Source organism: Macaca mulatta, chromosome 6 (genome assembly GCF_049350105.2).
Source record: "Macaca mulatta isolate MMU2019108-1 chromosome 6, T2T-MMU8v2.0, whole genome shotgun sequence".
In the NCBI taxonomy this organism is placed as follows: Eukaryota; Metazoa; Chordata; class Mammalia; order Primates; family Cercopithecidae; genus Macaca; species Macaca mulatta.
Genome location: NC_133411.1, coordinates 122,891,603 through 122,910,818, shown reverse-complemented (window position 1 = coordinate 122,910,818; position 19,216 = coordinate 122,891,603). Strand labels below are relative to the sequence as shown.

At 36.2% G+C, this 19,216-nt stretch overlaps 1 long non-coding RNA gene across 1 annotated transcript in view; it reads right to left on the bottom strand.

Moving 5' to 3' along the window:
- Positions 1-3,180: 3,180 nt before the first annotated feature.
- The window catches only part of LOC144341329 (uncharacterized), a 291,076-nt gene continuing 275,040 nt past the window's right edge, over positions 3,181-19,216 (bottom strand). Inside the window, exon 4 of the long non-coding RNA XR_013418196.1 lies at positions 3,181-3,213. This is a non-coding gene — a long non-coding RNA (uncharacterized LOC144341329). The remainder of the gene's footprint in view (positions 3,214-19,216) is intronic.

The window sequence follows — 19,216 nt, the reverse complement described above, 5'->3', positions numbered from 1 at the left end:
TTAAAGACTGATGATACAAATTACTGGAGAGGGAGCAGAAGAATTGGAACTCTCATACATACATTGTTGACGGAAATGCAAAATGGTATATTAGTATAGCCCATTTTGAAAGCAGTTTGGCAGATTCACATGAAGTTATATATACCTTTACCATATGATTCAGCAATTCTTTTTCTAGTCATTTATTCAACAGAAATGAAAACCTATGTCCACACAAAAATGTGTACGTGAATGTTTATAGCAGCTTTGTTATAAAACAAAGCAGAACCTGGAAACAACCCAAATGTCTGGTATATTCATATGGTGGAATATTACAAAGCAAAAAGGAAGGAGCTACTGATACATGCATAACATGAATAAATTTCAAAACCATTTTGCCAACAGAAAGAAGCTGACCAATAAAAGCTATATATTATATAGTTTGCTTGTATGACATTCTGGAAAAAGCAAAACCATAGGAATAGAAATAAAATCCATTGGCAATGAGTGGTTATCAATTTTTCACAGAAGTTAGAAAAACAAACTCATGTGGAACCACCAAAGACCCTGAATAGCCAAAGTGATCTTGAGCAAAAAGAGCAAAGCTGGAGACACCATAGTATCTGATTTCAAAATATAATACAAAGCAATAGCAATCAAAATAGAATGGTACCGGTGTAAAAACAGACTCATCAACGAATGGAATAGGATTGAAATTCTAGAAATAAATCTATCATTTTATGGTCAATTAATCTTCAACAAAATTTTTTTTCTCAAAAATAAAAGTTTAAAACAGAACTGCCATATCATTCCACAATCCTACTTCTGGGCATATATTCAAAAGAAATGAAATAAATATGTTGAAGAGATATCTCCACTCCTATATTCATTATCCACAATAGCCAAGATATGGAATCAGCTTAGTGGCCCCTGGTGGATGAAAGGATAAAGAACATGTGGTGTATATACACAATGGAATACCACTCAGTCTTCACAAAGAAGGAAATCTTATGATTTGTGACAACATGGATGAATCTAGAGGACATTATGCTGAGTGAAATAAGACAGATACTGCATGGTCTCCCTTATATATGTAATCTAAAAAAGTAGAACTCACAGAAGCAGAGAATAAAATGGAAGTCACCAGGGGCAGGGGGTAGCGGAGGCTGGAGGAGAATGGAGAGATGTTGGATAAAAGGTACAAAGTTTCAGTAAGACAAGATGAATAAGTTATGGAGATCTATTGTACAGCATGGTAACTGTAGTTAAAAAAGAATGTATTGTGTACTTGAAAATTGCTAAAAGTTCTTAAACGTTCTCACCAGAAAAAAACTGGTAATATAACTGATATGTTAATTAGCTTTAATTTAATTATTTCAACATGTATACATATGTATCAAAACATCACATTGTACACTATATAATATGTGGTGTACAATTTTATATACATATAATTTTATATATATATATATATATATATATATATAAAATCTGTCAATTACACATTTGTAAGCCTGGGAAAAAAGAAACCAAAAAGAATTCCAATTTTATAATAAACCAATATGGAAATTTAAAAAAAGAAATTGATGGTTGTCAGGGTCTGAAGGATGAGGAGAAGGACTGTAAAGGAGCATGAGTCACTTTTTGTGGTGATGCAAATACGTATCTTGAATTCAGTGGTAGTTACGCATTTGACACAACTCACCCAATTATCCACATAAAAGGGGTGATTTTTACTGCATATAAAGAATATCTCCAAATACTTAAGAGAAGTTGAGGCAAACCTTGGAAAGAAAAGGAACACAGTTCCAGGAGAGCTATTCCAAGGAGTTGGAATATGCTAGTAAAAAGGTAAAGACTTTCCCAGGATATTAAAGCTGAAGACCTCTGAAAAATTAAAAGAGATCTACATGGCAAAGGAGGGGAGTGAAGTTATATGCATAGAGTATACCAAACAAATAGAGCAGCCCACACAAAGGATTGGCAGTAGCAAGAAATACAGTGCGCTCTGATCTGGGAAAATGAAAGTAAGCTACGATAGCAGGGTATAGAAAGCAATGCTAGAGGCATAGAGAATAGATAGGGATCAAATTTCATGGGGTCATTTTAACAATTAGGAGTAAGTTCCGCTTCATAGAAAAATAGAGAAACCAAATAATGGAGACTTAAAGATAAACAGGTTAACAATGTGTTTCCTGACATAAAGAAGTCTGAAGAGGTACTCTGTGGAGACTTCAGTCACAAGGGATCCAGACTTCGTCTACTTATTTTCTCTAACATCTTATTGTATGGCTTCTATTCTGAAGGCCTCCTCATAGTCACAACAATGCTACTGTAGCTCTAACATCACATACTCATTCCAGACAACAGAAAAAAGAAAAGAGCAAGAGAAAAATTATGTGCCTTACAGTCAATTAAGCCTCTTAAAAAAAAAAAATAGAAATAGGATACCACTCTGTTGCCCAGGCTGGAGCATAGTGGTGTAATAATAGCCTACAGCAGTCTTGAACTCCTGGGCTCAAAGCAACTCCTCCACCTCAACCTCCTGAGTTAACTGGGATTACAGGCATGAGACACCACAGCCAGCCTAATTAAGCCTCTTGAAAAGTGCTCTTTCCAAGTCCCATTCAACAATCCCAGCTTTATCTCATTGGCCACCCCTATCTGCAAGTGAGTTATGCTGTCACATCCCTTACTACAGATTCTTTCAATAATGGAGAAGGAAACTATGGATTATAATTGGATAGCTACCATTCTTGGCCTCAGCCACATAAGCCAGGTAAAGAACTTGGTTCACTGCAGAAACACTGGAGAGTCATTGAAGGTTTCTAAGCAGGGTTTATGGAGCATGATGAAACATGATCAGATTTGCAGCTTCAAAATATTACTAGGGCTGCAATCTGGCAAACACCTTCAAAAGGGGACATGTTTGGTACAAGGAGATCAGTAGGGGTGCTCTCAATAGTTCCAGTGAAAGATGACTAAGAATTCTGGCACTGAAGGTGGAGATAAGTACATGTAATCAAGATAATATGGAGAAAAACAATCAAAAGGTCACAGTGATGTTTTGGTATTGATAGGTTAGGGGAAAAGGAGGTCTAAAAGATGGGGTATAGGTTTTCAGCTTACCAAGATGAATGGACAGTGGTAACATCTCCTAAGGCAGGAACCCCAGGTCTGGAGAAGATCATGAGTTTGTCTGTGGATGTGATGAATATGAGATTCCCTAAGGTGCTACAAATATAAGACAGGTAAGGCAATTGGAGAGTTGAAGAAGTTAAGCCATATGAAATTACTAATATTCAACTACTTAATTTGTATAGTTGGATTAAATAAGTATGTAGAGCTACTGTCCACCCAAAATGATATGAGTGCCTTTATAAAAAAGCAAGCACTGAATATTCCTTAAGCAAAATTATGTCTATAATCATACTGCATACTATAGAGATATTCATAAAGAATGTATGCTTCAAGGTTGCATGTTATGAATTCTTCTTTATGCATGATGTGTTTTTGACAGTAGTTATTAATCATTTTCTCTCAAAACAAACTAAAGTAATTAGGATCCATCATAGTGGTTGATATAAATAACTAAAGGAATTTGGAAAAGAAGTAATTCATTTTTGGAGATTTGCCAATAAATAAATTCTTCAAGTATGACACATTGTTGGTCCTCAGAGATCAGTTAACTGCCTTCTACAAGTCAATCACCAGCTTCCATACATTCTAATAATTGATCCAATTCTTTCTGTTGTAATATCATTTTGTTCAAAATTTTACCAATTATCATTCAGCTATATTCTTCAAGGAAGAGAAAATATGAATTTTATATGAAATTTTTCCTGTTTTTAAAACACCATGCATACAAAATAAAACAGGTCAGCTGGCCAGATTCAGCCTAAAGCCTTCTAGTTTGGGGCCCTTGGTTCTAAAGCCTGCTCCAGGAAATTAGTTCAATTATACAGGAGAGAGAGCATCTCCATGGAGGACCGAGTGGGAAAACATTTTCAAAGAGTCAGAGTGAAGGCTGTGGACTTCTGAGGGCAACAGTAGAATTTTCTTCCTTTCAGCTAGATCATTAAAAGCAGAAAAGACATCAATTTTTTACGATCATTATGGGCAGCTTAGCCTGGAGGCAGAAAGCTGGATCAGACGGGCTTGACTTTTAGGATGATGGAAAAGTTGTGCGTTTTTATGTTAGCATTTAACCTTGGAATAATGACAACATACTTGAAAACCAGGTTAAAGAGCTATGGCAAATAAGTGAAATACATTTAAAAGCTACATGAGTAAATGCCAAGTGGTGGTCCATAGAGCAATCTATGATATGGTGGCTTCAACTTTTTCCATTCACAGGAGAAAGCCAAAAAGGAGCAGCTGCTGACATTCAGAAACTGGTGTGGGCGGCACCCACAGCTGGATCATGTTATTCTTTTCTCAAACATTAACAGTCTCACAGAGTACCAACCTCAAACAAGGTTACTCTGATATCATGGGTAAAATGAGACAATATGGAGCAACTACATAATTTTTTCTAAGCCAAGATAAAAGCAAAGTCACTGTGCCACTCACAAAATACCAAGCACTCTCTTTTGGCTAAAATGAATGATGGTTACTTCTTTACCAGTTAGAACTTTAGCCTTGTTCTAGTCTCTCGTCTTTATAGATAAGATCTATTGAGATACCCAGTTTTAGAAATGCCCCTGTTTTCTGACAGCCAGTTTAGAGAAAAGCTAACCTTTCTTAAACCCTTCCCCAAGTCACCCAAATAAAGATCAATCTTGTAACAGGTTCTCACTAACATTCTGTCACTAAGACATCTCATAGTTCCCCATGGTGTCTGTTCTTCCTTGTTACAATGATCAATAAATCCAACATGGTTTACCACAGGGGTGTCCCTGCTGTTCTTTTCCTGAAGGTCATCCACATGTGTGAACAATCAGAATAGTTTACCACACAGTCAATCCATTTAGGGCAAAAGGTGATGCCTTTGAGGGTGGCTGGAATGACTATGCCCAGCGGAAAGCACTTTCCCTGACACTTACAGTTGGGGCTTACCTCATTCTATTTCTGCTCCTTGCATGTTGCTTGATTAGGCAATTTTTCTGTCCTTGATAAATGCAGAGGGTTTGCAGGCCTTTCTGAGATTCATTATTCAGACAGCAGATAACCAGGGTTTACACATTTACTCTGTGTGACCTTACTCAAAAAACCAATGAAGTACAAACATTCCTCTTAAAAGATCAAACTGAGAGTAAAAATAGTATTGTAGCAGGAATAAACACACTTCAGGGAAGGCAAGGCTTGCATTCTCTTTCACTTGTATAAAAGACAAGCAATTAAATTCCAAAATGCTATTAAGCATGGCATTTAGCAGGAAAATATATTTTGTTTGTGTGGCTTCAGAAGACAATAAATGTAGTCATGTGTAGAACAGGATGTAATCTGGCAAATTTGTAGACACAAGGGAAACGTTATATTCAGTTTAGGTAAATCAGTATCAAAACAGTAAAATGTAAAACCAGGACAGCCAACGTTGTTAGATGTCTACGGCTTTTTCTCGACATTAGTTCTGTTATCAACACAGAAAAAGCTATATAGACATTTACTTCTAATTTCAAATAATAAAAGAATTGTTAAACATTTATTATGGACTTAAAAACAAATACAAAAATAAAACAAAAAACAAAGGCCCATATATATGTCCTGTAGACACAATAAATGCAACTAATAAATACACATAAGGATATCCAAACAAAATAGAAAGCTACCAAATAAAATGTCTACTCTTCCCTCTTGTGTCCAAACTCTTTCCCCAATATAACCATTGTTAATAATTTTTTAAAACATAAAAAATTATTATTTTTTGAAAAAATTAAAAATGCTTTATTGAGCTATGACTACACACTCAGAATGGCTTAAAAATTTTAGTGTAATTCAAAATGCTGGTGACAATGCAGAGAAACTGGACTAATTATTATGATTATTATTATTATTTTTGAGACAGAGTCACATTCTGTCGCCCAGACTGGAGTACAGTGTCATTATCTCAGCTCACCAAAACCTCTGCCTCCCAGGCTCAAGCAATTCTCCTGCCTCAGCCTCCTGAGTAGCTGGGATTACAGGCATCCGCCACCATGCCCAGCTAATTTTTTCATTTTTGGTAGAGATGGGATTTCACCATGTCAGCCAGGCTGGTCTTGAACTCCTGACCTCAAATGATCTACCCACCTCAGCCTCCCAACATGGTGGGATTATGGGTGTGAGCCACTGGAATTCTTATACATTGCTGGTTAGAATGTAAAATGGTACAGCCACTCTGGAAAATTGACCATTTCTTATAAAATGAAAGATGTACTTACTCTATGACCCAGCAATAACAACCTTGGACATTTACCCCAGAGAAGTGAAAACTTACACACACTTACACACACACAGACACACACCTGTAACATGAAGGTTCATAGCAGTTTTATTCATAATAGCGAAAATTAGAAATAATCCAAATGTCCTTAGGTAAATGGTTAAAAAATTCTGGTACATCCCTATAATGGAATACTGCTCAGCAATAAAAAGAAACTATATGTGCAGCAAACTGAATGGTATTCAAGTGCATCATGCTTAATGAAAACAAGCAGTCTCAAAAAGTTGTATACTATATGATTCCATTCATATAATATTCTCAAAATGACAAAATTACAGAGGCTAAGAATATATTAGTTGTTGTCAGGGTGGATGGGTGGGGTATAAAAAATAACACGAAGAGTTCCTTGTGGTGAAGGAGCAGTTCTGTATCTTGATTATGGTAGTGGCCACACAAATCTGTACATGAGGTAAAGTTGTATAGAATTACACACACACACACACACACACACGCACACGCACAGAGGAATGTATAAAAAAATCATGAAAACTGAATGAGATCTGTAGTCTAGTTATCAATATTGCACCAAAGTCAATTTTGTGATTTCAATATTGTACTATAGTTATACAAGATCATCATTGTTGGGTGAAGAGCACACAGGACTCTCTGTGCTATTTTTTCAACTTCCTGGAGTCTATAATTATTAAAAAATAAAAAGTTTTTAAAATGTTACATATATAACAGCTGTGAAAATTAGTATGCTCTTGGCTACCAGTAGCAGAAGATTCCAATTCTATTGTCTTGAGAAATAGAGATAACTATCTCCTATAACAAGGAATCAGAAAATATCATAGGTCAAAGACTAATTAATTAAGTGTTCAAAAACATCACCAAGGATGCTGGACTTTTCTATCTTTGTACTCTGTCATCATTGGCACATAAGCTTGGTCCTTAAGCTAGTTTTTATCATGGTCTCTAAATGACTATCAAAATTAGTTTTATCATTGATGAAAGAAATTGAGGAGTACACAAACAAATGGGAAGACATCTTACATTCATGAATTAATATTGTTAAAATAAACATACTCCCTAAAGCAATATACAGATTCAATGAAATCTCTATTAAAATGCCAATGTCATTTTTCACACAAGTAGAAAAACAATACTAAAGTTCATATAGAACCAAAAAAGAGTCAGAATAACTACTGCAATCTTGACCAAAAACACAAAGTTGGAGGCATGAAAGTGCCTGACTTTAAAATATGTTACTGGGCTATATAACCAAAACAGCATGGTATTGGTATGAAAATAGGCATATAGACGAATGGTACAGAATACAGAACCCAAAAATAAATCAACATATTTACAACCAACTTATTTTCTACAGAAGTGCCTAGAACATCCACTAGAGAAAGGATACCCTCTTCAATAAATGGTGCTGGGAAAATTAGATAGCAATACGCATAAGAATGAAACTAGACCCTCATCTCTCACCATATAGAAAAGTGAACTCAAGATGGATTAAAGATTTAAATGTAAAACTTGAAACTATAAAACTACTAAAAGCAAACAGAGAAAACACTTCACAACATTGGTCTAGGCAAAGATTTTATGGCTAATACCTCAAAAGTATAGACAACTAAAACAAAAATCGACAAATGGTAATATATTAAACTAAAAGGCTTCTGCACAGCAAAGGAAACAAAAGAGTGAAGAGACAACCTGTTAAATAAGAGAAAATATCTGCAAACCATTCATCTGACAAGGAACTAATATCCAGAATATACAAGGAATTCAAACAACTCAACAATAAAACAAAATAAAACAACAACAACAACAAAAACCCACAATTAATCCCAATAAAAGGTGGGCAAAGGACATGGATAGACAGTTCTCAAAAGAAGAAATGCAAATGGGCAGCAGGTAAATGAAAAAATACTCAATATCACTCATCATCGAGTAAATGCAAATCAAAACCACAATGATGTATCTTCTTACTCCAGTTAGAATGGCTATTATCAAACAGACAAAAAATAACAGATGCTGGTAAGGATATGGAGAAAAGGGAACTCTTACACATGGTTGGTGGGAATGCAAATACAATCACTATGGAAAATAATATGAAGATTTCTCAAAATTATAAAAACAGAATTAACATATGATCCAGCAATCCCACTACTGGGTATCTATCCTAAAGAAAATAAATTAGTATATCCAAGAGATGACTGCACTAGTGCATTTATTGCAACACTATTCACAAGTAACTAAAGAGAGGATTTGAATTTTTCCCAACACAAAATGACAAATGCCCAAAGTGATGAACACCCCAAATACCCAGACTTGGTGATTACACATTCTATGTAAGTAACAAAATATCCCATGTACCCCATAAATATGTAAAATATTATTTATCAATAAAAATAGTGTTAACACATTCAGTGGTAGAGAGGCCACTTTTTGTCCTTATCTCTTTTAATCAAGGAGGCAAATATTTACCAGGAGCCCACCTCCTAACTTTCTCTCATGTCTTATTGTCAGTGTCATATACCTACTCCTAACCCAAGTGTTGCGCTAGTGCGTGGGAAGATATGCAGGAGCGGAACCACCATGACTGATGGAGCCCAATCACGATCTACCGCAGGGGACTCAAAAGAAGATAAATATCGACCGCCAAGAGTTAAATAAGTTAATGCACATGCACATGATGATATACCACAGTGACATTAAAAAATGAACTAGATATTTGTGGACTGATATGAAAATTTTTCAAAAATCTAATATGAAGTATAAAACAAGATATAGAATTATGTACATAACATGATACCGATTGGGCTCATTTTGTAAAAGGGTGGCAAACAATGTTAGTACACTCTAATTCCTTGCTTTTTAACCATTTTGTTCTAATTTTATTCAGCAAAATACACTATTATATTTAATAAATAGGGCAACTTCTCATACCTTTACTAGTACCAAATCTACTCATTTTTGCTAATACACTAAAACTGGCATGACATTATTTTTGGGCTTATATATTTTTAATTAAGAGTGAGATAATACTTATTTTCATATTCTTTTGAACATTTGGCTTTGTTTACCTTAACATTTTCAAGTTGCTTTTCTTATTGAATTATACGAATTTCAATAAGCCTAAGAAACTTAGCTTTTTATGTCATAAATATTGCAAATCATTTCCCTCTTCAATATTTTGTTTTACTTTGTTGAAGATACCATTGGCTATCTGAAGTTTCTAGTTTTTATACAACTAAATTTATCAAAGTTTTTCCTTTCTTGGTTTTGTAATCTGTTTTTGAAGGTTTCCTTTATATGGTTATAAAGAAATATCCAGGCTATCTCGTAAAATAGCACTGATCAATAGAACTTTCTGCAGTAATGGAAATATTCTAGATCTGCACTATCCAATTGGTAGCCACTAGTCCTAAGGGGTTATTGAGCATTGGAAATACAGTTGGTAAAACTGAGGAAATGAATTTCCAATTTTATTTAATTTTAATTAATTTATATGTAAATAGCTTCTTGCGGCTAGTTACTACCATATTCAGTGGTGCAATTCTAAAATCTTTATGGTTTCATTTTTTAAGATATCTAAATAAATATTTTAGGCTGAATTAATGTATCTGAATATCTTAACATTTTCATATCCTTCCTTATTAACACACTCTAGAATTTGATGGGGAACTGGTTAGGGTCTTGCTGAGCTAATCATACTGTCCTGTGGAATCAGGACACCTTAGGACAGGTGCTGTAATGGTTGAGAGCAGGCCTGACTGCCACTTCCAATCATGTTTGAACTTGGCCTGTTTGTTTAACTTATCTGAGCTGCAGTTTCACAATTTTAAGAAATGTAATGTGGCCCCTGTGTGCTTTAACCTCATCTCATCTTACTTGAGTCTTCAGGAATTTATTTGAATAAAAGGAATAATTTATCAGGACTCAAATAAGAAATTTTTGTGTTACCTTTGGAACACACAGACCACCTCAAGATTCAAATGAAAATTGTAAAACCTACCTCTGGAAAAATGAACATGTGGAGAACAGACAGAATTTTGGAGCTTATATTCTGTTGGCATCAAATAAACAATAAACTAGTAAATAATAAAACAAGATAATTTCTGATGATAATAGGGTCAAGAAGGAAATCAGACAGAGTTCTGAGACAGAGATTGACTGTGGGGATGGAGGGTGGGAGACTTTAGAGAGGACAGAGACCCCTCTAGGAAGAGGACACTTGAGCTGAAAGCTTAAAGATAAGCAGGAGCCAGCACTGTGGAAAGCTGGATAAAGAGCATTTCAACAAGAGCAAGGACTTAGAAACAGCAATAAGTTTTACTCTTTGGAGGGCAGAAAAGATGCCTGGTGAGGGTGCAGGCCCATGCATGAGGAAAAAGTAAGATGAGATGACGTTAAAGCACACAGGGGCCACATTGCATTTCTTACAAACTGTGAAACTGCAGCTCAGATAAGTTAAACAAGCAGGCCAAGTTCAAATATGATTGGAAGTGGCAGTCAGGCCTGCTCTCAACCATTACAGCACCTGTCCTATGGTGTCCTGATTCCACAGGACGGTATGATTAGCTCAGCAAGACCCTAACCAGTTCCCCATCAAATTCTAGAATGTGTTAATAAGGAAGGATATGAAAATGTTAAGATATTCAGATACATTAATTCAGCCTAAAATATTTATTCAGGGCTAGGTATGTATAAGGCATTGAATAAATTCTGTGGTATATTCAAAGAGGTGGTGCCTAGATGTAATGAAAAGAACACCAAATTGATAGTGTGCCTAGGTGCTTAACCTTTCTTTCCTTCATCTTTTAATACCAGTAGCAGCCCCCGACCATGAGATTTGTCCATGTAAAAGGTTTTGCACAACATCTGGCACACACAGTAAATGCTCAATAAATCTTAGCTCCAAAACATATTAAAAATTAAAAGACTTGATTCAAGCCTTGACCTTGATGGTTACTTACTGGGTGACCTTGGGCAAGTATTATTTTCTCATGTGCAAATTTTTTTTTAAAAGAATATACTTTTTACTTAGCATGGTTGCTATGATTAAATAAACAATTTTAAATGCAAGTACGTTGTGAAACTTTTATGTATTAGATAAGGTAAGAATTGTTTATATCTTAATTAGAGTAAAATTTAGTCCCTACCCTAAAGGAGCTGACAATGTGAAAAGCAGTGTTTAACAGGATAGAAAACAGAAAGCTTTTGACCAAAAATGTAAAGAAAGGGTATTAATTCTCCCGAGAGTTTATCTGGTGCTGAACTATAGGTTTGCCAAGGGTAATTAAAGAGAGACAGAAACAATAGTCTACTATCTGTCCTAAAAGCAGAAATACATAGAAATGGTGTCATACTGAAAAAAAATCCAGATTGGCTCAGAGGAAAAAATTCTTTGTAGTGAGGGTTATTTTGCCATTACATCAGGCTCGCACAATGAAGGTTTACTTTTTATAAACCCACTCCATTTCAAGCTTATCGTTATGTGCTATATCCAGAAAATAAGCAAGATCTCATCACTACTCCTCACATAGTTCCCTGAAAGGTCAAAGAAATTTTGTCACGTATTTTTCTCTAGCATCTTTATATATGATATAGATGATTATTTCTTTAGGAAGTTTAGAAATAAACCCATTACAAAAGAAGAAAATAATAAATTACATAATTTCTAACCTCCCCTTGGATAATTTTATTCTGTGGATCCTAAACTGACATTGGCAACCCTAGGCCACGGAAAAAGATTCTTAGCTGAACTCATTATCTCTGGTCTATTTCCCTTCAAATACTCTTCACTCAGCTGTCAGAGTGATGTTTGAAAGCCTGAATCCGATTGTGTCCTCCACTCTTTAAATAACTCCACCTGCTATAATCCTTACTGTGGCCTCCTGTCTCACCTCTCTTGGCCCTGGTATTCTGTCCATCACAAACTATTGACATGCCCTCAAAGAAGCCAATCTATAACATGCCATCCTGGCTCTGCTCTACCAGCTCCTTATGCCTGTAATGCCCTACTCACCATATATGCCTGATAAACAGCTGCTCATCTCAACTGCCACAGGACTTTTTGATTCTCTCCCTCCCTGAACTTCTATCTATCTGGCGGCCACTCCAGACACATTGACCCCTTCTCTTATAGCTCGCTATAGCCTGTGGATCCTGCTAAGGAGCTACTTATGACAGCTGATGGTACCCTGTGGGTAATATTTTGTCAATTCCTACCAAATCTCAATTGTTTAATGTCATAGATCATATCTTACTTATTTTAGTATGCCACATATGTGTTTTGGAATGAGTTACTAACTTAATGGGTTAATATCCATAGAACAACCCACTTCCCATTCTGTTCCCTATTATGAATCACAGCAAGCTCAGCTGATAACATTAGTAATGATTCTATTTGTCCTGAACTGTGAATCTGAGATCTGATTGGTGTTGCAAGCATGCTACTGACTTCCTAATAGATTAAGATAATGCTCTCAAGCTCCCAATATTGTCTAACAACGTCCTATCTAATAAGAAGCCTAACATTTTTATCTTTCCCTTGAGTTCTCAGTTAATAGTCAATCAATTCTTTACTCATTACATTCTAGAAAACCTAGTCTATACCCCATACAGACTTGATGCTTTACATTCAAGCTATGCTAAATATGTAGGGGCTTGGAAGATTTTCTACTGACCAAGATGATTTTCAAGCCACCATTTGAATATCTAACATCAAAAACCACTGTCCCCATTTAAAGAGGAATTCAAATAGCTTTGTCATGAATGAATCAGTGCCTTGGTATTATCCAGCTTTCATTTTCTATGCCATGGCTTGGTTAATTTAACAATGATTTAGCAAGCTGAGAAAATATAAATTGATTTTTAGGGAATGATATTTGATTATTTACGTCTATATATGGTTTATTCCTATTAGTCATTATGGAGAGAAACCAGGAAACAGAATTTAAGGAATGTTATATTTAATAGAGAATCACTGATCACGTAATATGTGAGCACAAAGTGACCTAGTTATCAAAGGACACATCAAGTGCTGTGGAAACTTGAAAGTAATGTAATCAAGCATCACAGCCAAGGCCAACCTTAGAGATAAGATGACAGAAAAAAAACTTTATTGTCAGTACTTAGATCCTTTCTTCCAATTTCTAGTCTACTTGTAAGAGAGCACTATAACATTTCTGATAAACTATCTGGTTGGAAAGTGTAATATACCACTATGATAATATGGTCTAATTAAAGCACCCAACTTGGGAGGGCCACCCACAACTGGCATCTGGAGGAAGGCCACAGTGGATGCCAAAAGATCTGGAAACTGTGTTGAGGTGGAATAGTTTATGCAACTGGCATGTTTTGCCAAGAATATAAAACACACTCAACTTTTACTTCTAACATGGCCAGGTAGCACATATTGTACCTGATCTTTCTGTAGATAACAACCATAAGTGCTGGACAAAATGCAAAAACAATACAAAGCAAGCCAAAATGACCTACGTACAGTAGAATAAATAAAAAAGATAGAATCTGCAAGAGAGTCACTTGGAAGAAGGGAATAGCACAGTGTGAGTTACTCATTTTTAAAGTTTTTAGCCTGAGGGCAGTTCACAGTCAGAACCATGTCTTTCACCAGTCATATTATTCTCATGCTCAAATAAACTTAAAACTTTTAAAATATTATTCAAAGTCCTTCATGTCAAGGCCTGCCTTTACAACTTTATAGGCCTTTCATTCACCAGTTCTTCCAAGGTTCTGGGCTCCTATATAAGGCCAACCCCTTGCCTTGTGTACTGGATCCCATCTCCACTTCCAGCTCAAGAACATGGCTCCTAAGGCTGGCCCCTTTCTTGCCTGCCTCATTCCTTTTTCACTCCAAACTCTGTAATTCCTCCAGCTACTGCTCCAGTTCTTGGATACTCTTTCTACCAGAAATTTCAAAAGCGTTGTTAATAGTCTTCCTTTTCAGTCTCCCTTGAACCTACACAGATTATGCTTTTTCTCTCCTATCCACTACTGAAACTGCTCATTTAGGTCACTAATGACTTTCCAGTTGCTCAATTTGTGGTACATTCATTGACCTCTTCCTACTTGAACTAACAATAGCATTTGTCACATCTGATCACTGACTCTTCCTTAAAATATCTTATTTTCTTGTCCTCTGGGATACCATACTCTCTTAGGTCCCATTGTCCTCAATAGGTGTCCCTTCTCTGTCTTCTTTACTGGATTCTCCTTAGCTTCTTGATCTCTAATGATTGCAATCCTTGAGAGTCATTCCTAAGAATTGTCCTCCTTCTACATTTCCTTCCTAGAGGATCTCATTTTAATCCTGAAGTTTAAAATATCATCAATATAATTAAGAGTCATGCATTGATATCTCTAGCCCTGATTTCTTCCCTAAACTTCAGTCTGTTATAACAAATTCAATATCTTCTACTTAGCATCTCCAACTTGGATGAAAAATGGATGTCTCAAACTTTACATATCATAAACTGAATTCTTGATTCCAACTATATCTCCACCTTGCTGCCAAACTTGCTCCTCCTGTGATCTTCCCCATCTCCATCAGCAACAACTCTGTTTCTCCTGATACTCAGGTTCAACATCTTGACATCATTTTTAAATTCACTCTTTGTCTCACACTTCAATATACAATTAATCAGCAAAAACCTGTTAGCTCTAACCTCAAAATATATCCAAAATCTGACCACTTCTTGCCACCACCCTAGTTTGAACTTCATTATACACGAACACTGGGTCAAAATAAGCAAGAGTTTCAATAAATACCATCTACCATCACCAAAACGTAGGGGTAATGTCTTCTACAGAGTAGCTGGCATGCAAGAAACGTTGATAAGAAAGCCACAATGGAGGAAGCACCATACTAGAAATCCAGAGAACTTAGGTCTCTGTTCTGACAGATATATGTGACTCAGGCAACCAACTTCATTTGACTCTGGTTATATCTCTAGCATTGTATTTATTCACTTACTGGATTGCATTCTGTCCATTTATACCTGAGTCTCTTCCTAACACATAATCCTCTAAGGGGAGGGATCACTATTTCTTTCTGATAGGACTACAGTTGGTGCTTCATAAGCATTTGCTGGAATAAAGTTGTTTTGAAGGTTTTAGTTGGATTGGGTGAGGAGTCTATTGAATTGGGAATTGACAATAAGAAACTAAAACTAAGATCAGTTACAGGAATATTGCAATAAGATAGCTGAGAGATGATAGGAAACCAAGCTATGGGGAGACTGAAGTGGAGATAAAGGAACTAATTGTGTAGATAAATTTATGTTAGAAGTGACAAGAATTGATAACTAGTTTAGTTGCAAGGAAAGAGTCACTAAGGATGTCGATGTCGCTGGTTTAGAAAAGTATGTAGATGGAATTGTCATCAGCTGGGGTAGTAGAAGTGGAAGGATGAGGTTTGTGGAGTAGAGGGATTTAAACAATGATATCCATTTCATGTATGTTTTATTGAAGTACTTTTAAGCACTAAGTTGAAAATAATAGTAAATTGACAAAACAGGTGTGATGTGGGGCAGGAGGGGGAATGTGGTGACTGATGAAATCAATGGTAAATAATACTGGCGGTGGATGAAACTGACTAGAGAGTGTATAAAGTGAGAAGGTAGGGAAGTCCAGGCCTAAGTTCTGGAGAACACAAGAAGTTAGGGGGAAAGTAAAGGAAGTTGCAACAACAGAGATAGAGCGAGTGTGCTCAGTGAGTCAGGAAGGAAACCAAAACAAAATCAGGAACCAATGGGAATAAACTTTCAGGATGTAAGGTTAGCTGTGACCCCAAAAGGCACAAACAGATAAAACAGGATGAGGACAAAGAGGAGACCATTGATAGTTTGTACTAGCCATTTCAGTTCTGTGGTCAAGAGGAAAACTAGACAGGAAATCACTGAAATGGGGAGAGAGTTTAAAACAGATGCATTCTTTCTAGAAGACTGTGGGGTCAGGAAGGTGAGAGAGAGCATTAAAAATGGAGGCAGGCTCCATATACACATTTTTTGTAATGAGACAGACTCAAGTTTGTTTTTGAGGTCCAAAGAAGAGAAAAACACAATGGCTAAAATTTTAGAGGTAGGAGGAGGGAAATAACTGATAACCAAAATTCCAGAGGAGGCAAAGCTCTCTAAAGCATAGGCTGAGAAAAGAGCTCAAAAAGGAAAAGGGACAAATGCTTCCTTTGTTCCTTCCTTCCTTCCTTCCTTCTTTCCTTCCTTCCTTCCTTTCTTCCTTCCTTTCTTCCTTCCTTCCTTCTTTCCTTCCTTCCTTCCTTCTTTCCTTCCTTCTTTCCTTTCTTCCTTCCTTCCATCCATCAACAAACGTTTACTTAGCATCTATTGTATGCCAGGAACTATTCTAGATGCTTAGGATAAATCCATGAAGAAGACAGTAAAGGAAACCCGCCCTTATGATATTTATATTTTAGCAAGTTTGGGGAGTGGGGGAGAACATGCAATAAAAAGGAATATAATAAATATATAAATCACATTTTATTAGAAGGTGACAATTTCCATAAAACAAGAATAGAGCATTGTAAGGGGGATTGAGAAGGTCAAGATGAGGGTTGGGTTGCAATTTTTAATGAGTTTGTTAAACCTTATTGAGAAGGTAAGATTTGAAGGATTGAAAGGAGTAGTTATGTTTATATGTTGGGCAAGAGGAAAGAATGGGCACAGACATAGATAGATGTGGAAAAAGAGAGTAAAAATTTGCATTTTTAGTATCAGAAAAATAAAACAATAAATTAGCTACTGAAGGAAAAAATATTGGTGACATTTAGCTATGTTTACTGGAAGGAAAATCCAATAAAAAGAATTAATTTGTTTACCTGTGTTGTCAAATGGGTCATGCTGGTATTTCTAGTCTCAATATATTTTAAGTATGTTAGCAGTAGGTTGCTGAAAGGTCACAGAAGCCCCACAGTTAATTAATAGAATCTTCTACCAGTCACACAAAAGAGAGGCTAGACCTGGAGTTCAGTCTTATTATGACAAATAACTAAGCAAGACATTTCACAGCTAGTACACAAACCTCTCTTTACTGATTTATTCAGCCAATCAGCAGTAATATATTATTAAACTTAAACTACTCGAAATGTTCATGCACATAGTAAATAAGGCCTCTATATTCACATATGAAGCAAACTTAAATTACATACCACCTGTGGAATTTCCATTTCAGATAAAGACAGCAAACTCATCAAAGAAAGGTGTGTGTTGATGGGTAGGAAGTTTCTTAGATTTCATCAGATGCAGAAAGGATGACTGAAGATTTATGTCCACATTCTTACATGATAATTATTTTCAAGGGCCAGTACAGTGTGGCTCCCGTTGAACACAGCATTGTTGTGACCACACTAATATACACTCACAATGTCTCTCAATGAAGAGCGCAAAAGGTGAAAATTCTGTTACTAAAAACAACTGCAGAAGCCAGGAGGAATTTCCATTAACTATAAAACTTGGTAGACACAAAGTAGCAGAAATGTAAGATGAACAAGTCTAGATTCTTAATGTACAACATGAGGACCATAATTAATAAAATTGTATGGTATTTGGGAATTTTCTTGAATAAGTACATTTTAACTGCTTTTGTTACAAAAAAGTAACTATGTGAGATGATAGATATGTTAATTTGCTTCACTATAGTAACCATTTTACTATCTATCTATATATATATCCCATCACATCATGTTGTAAACCTCTAATATACACAATAACATTTATTTTTACAAAAAGAAAAGAAAGACCAGGTGCGGTGGCTCATGCCTGTAATCCCAGCACTTTGGGAGGCTAAGGTGGGTGGATCACGAGGTCAGCAGTTTGAGACCAGCCTGACCAACATGGTGAAACCCCATCTCTGCTAAAAATGCAAAACTTAGCCAGGCATGGTGGTACATGCCTGTAATCTCAGCTACTCAGGAGGCTGAGGCAAGAGAATCACTTGAATCTGGGAGGAGGAGGTTGTAGTGAGCCAAGATTGAGCCACTTCACTCCAGCCTGGACAACAGAGCAAGACTCTGACAAAAAAAAATGACTGTCAGAACCAGACTCACAAAGCCATTTTGAGTTGCCAGCTGTCTTAGAGAAGATAAAAAGATGTGCTTCTACTCTGCCAGCTGACTCCTAGCACAGAGACTCGAGCACAGAAACCAATTTATAAAAACAGTCTGTCAGTCCTCAGTTGTATTACTCAAGTTGGCAGATCACTATCTGCCCCTCTTTGCTATCTTTCTGTATCCATTGAGAGGCAAAAAATAATCAGAGGAAGAATGAAGAGAGGAGGGGGATAGTTGTCATGCACTGACAATGGCAGTATAAGCTGAGATGAGTAGACCCTACAGTGAGGACTCTACTTGGGCATGGAAATTCCCTGGCAGAACAGGCCCTGGCAGTGGTTTCTCCCTATAATTATAGCATCTCATATATTGCATCTGTTCTGAGTGTCAGACAGCCAAGAATTGGGAGCAAGGGAAACTCCTACCTCGATATAGCCAAGATGCATTAAACAAATGCCTGCTCAACATTAGGAATTTGGCTGGGTGCTGTCCACATCAATATCTCCTCTAAACCATAGATTTGACAACGGGATTTGATGAGTACTCAAGCTGACAATGAGGAAAGCCAGGGAAATTCCACATACCTTGTCTTTTGACAAAGATGTAGTCTAGATGTTTCCTGCCTTGTTTGAATAAAAGACAAAAAAGCTTTGAATATATGAAAATATGTGCAGAAATAAGGGTAAAGGAGTATTTTCCTAAAGATTCAGAGTAATCGTGGATAAGTGAAATTGCTTATTACAAGAAATAGACAGCTATTTTAGAAAACACGT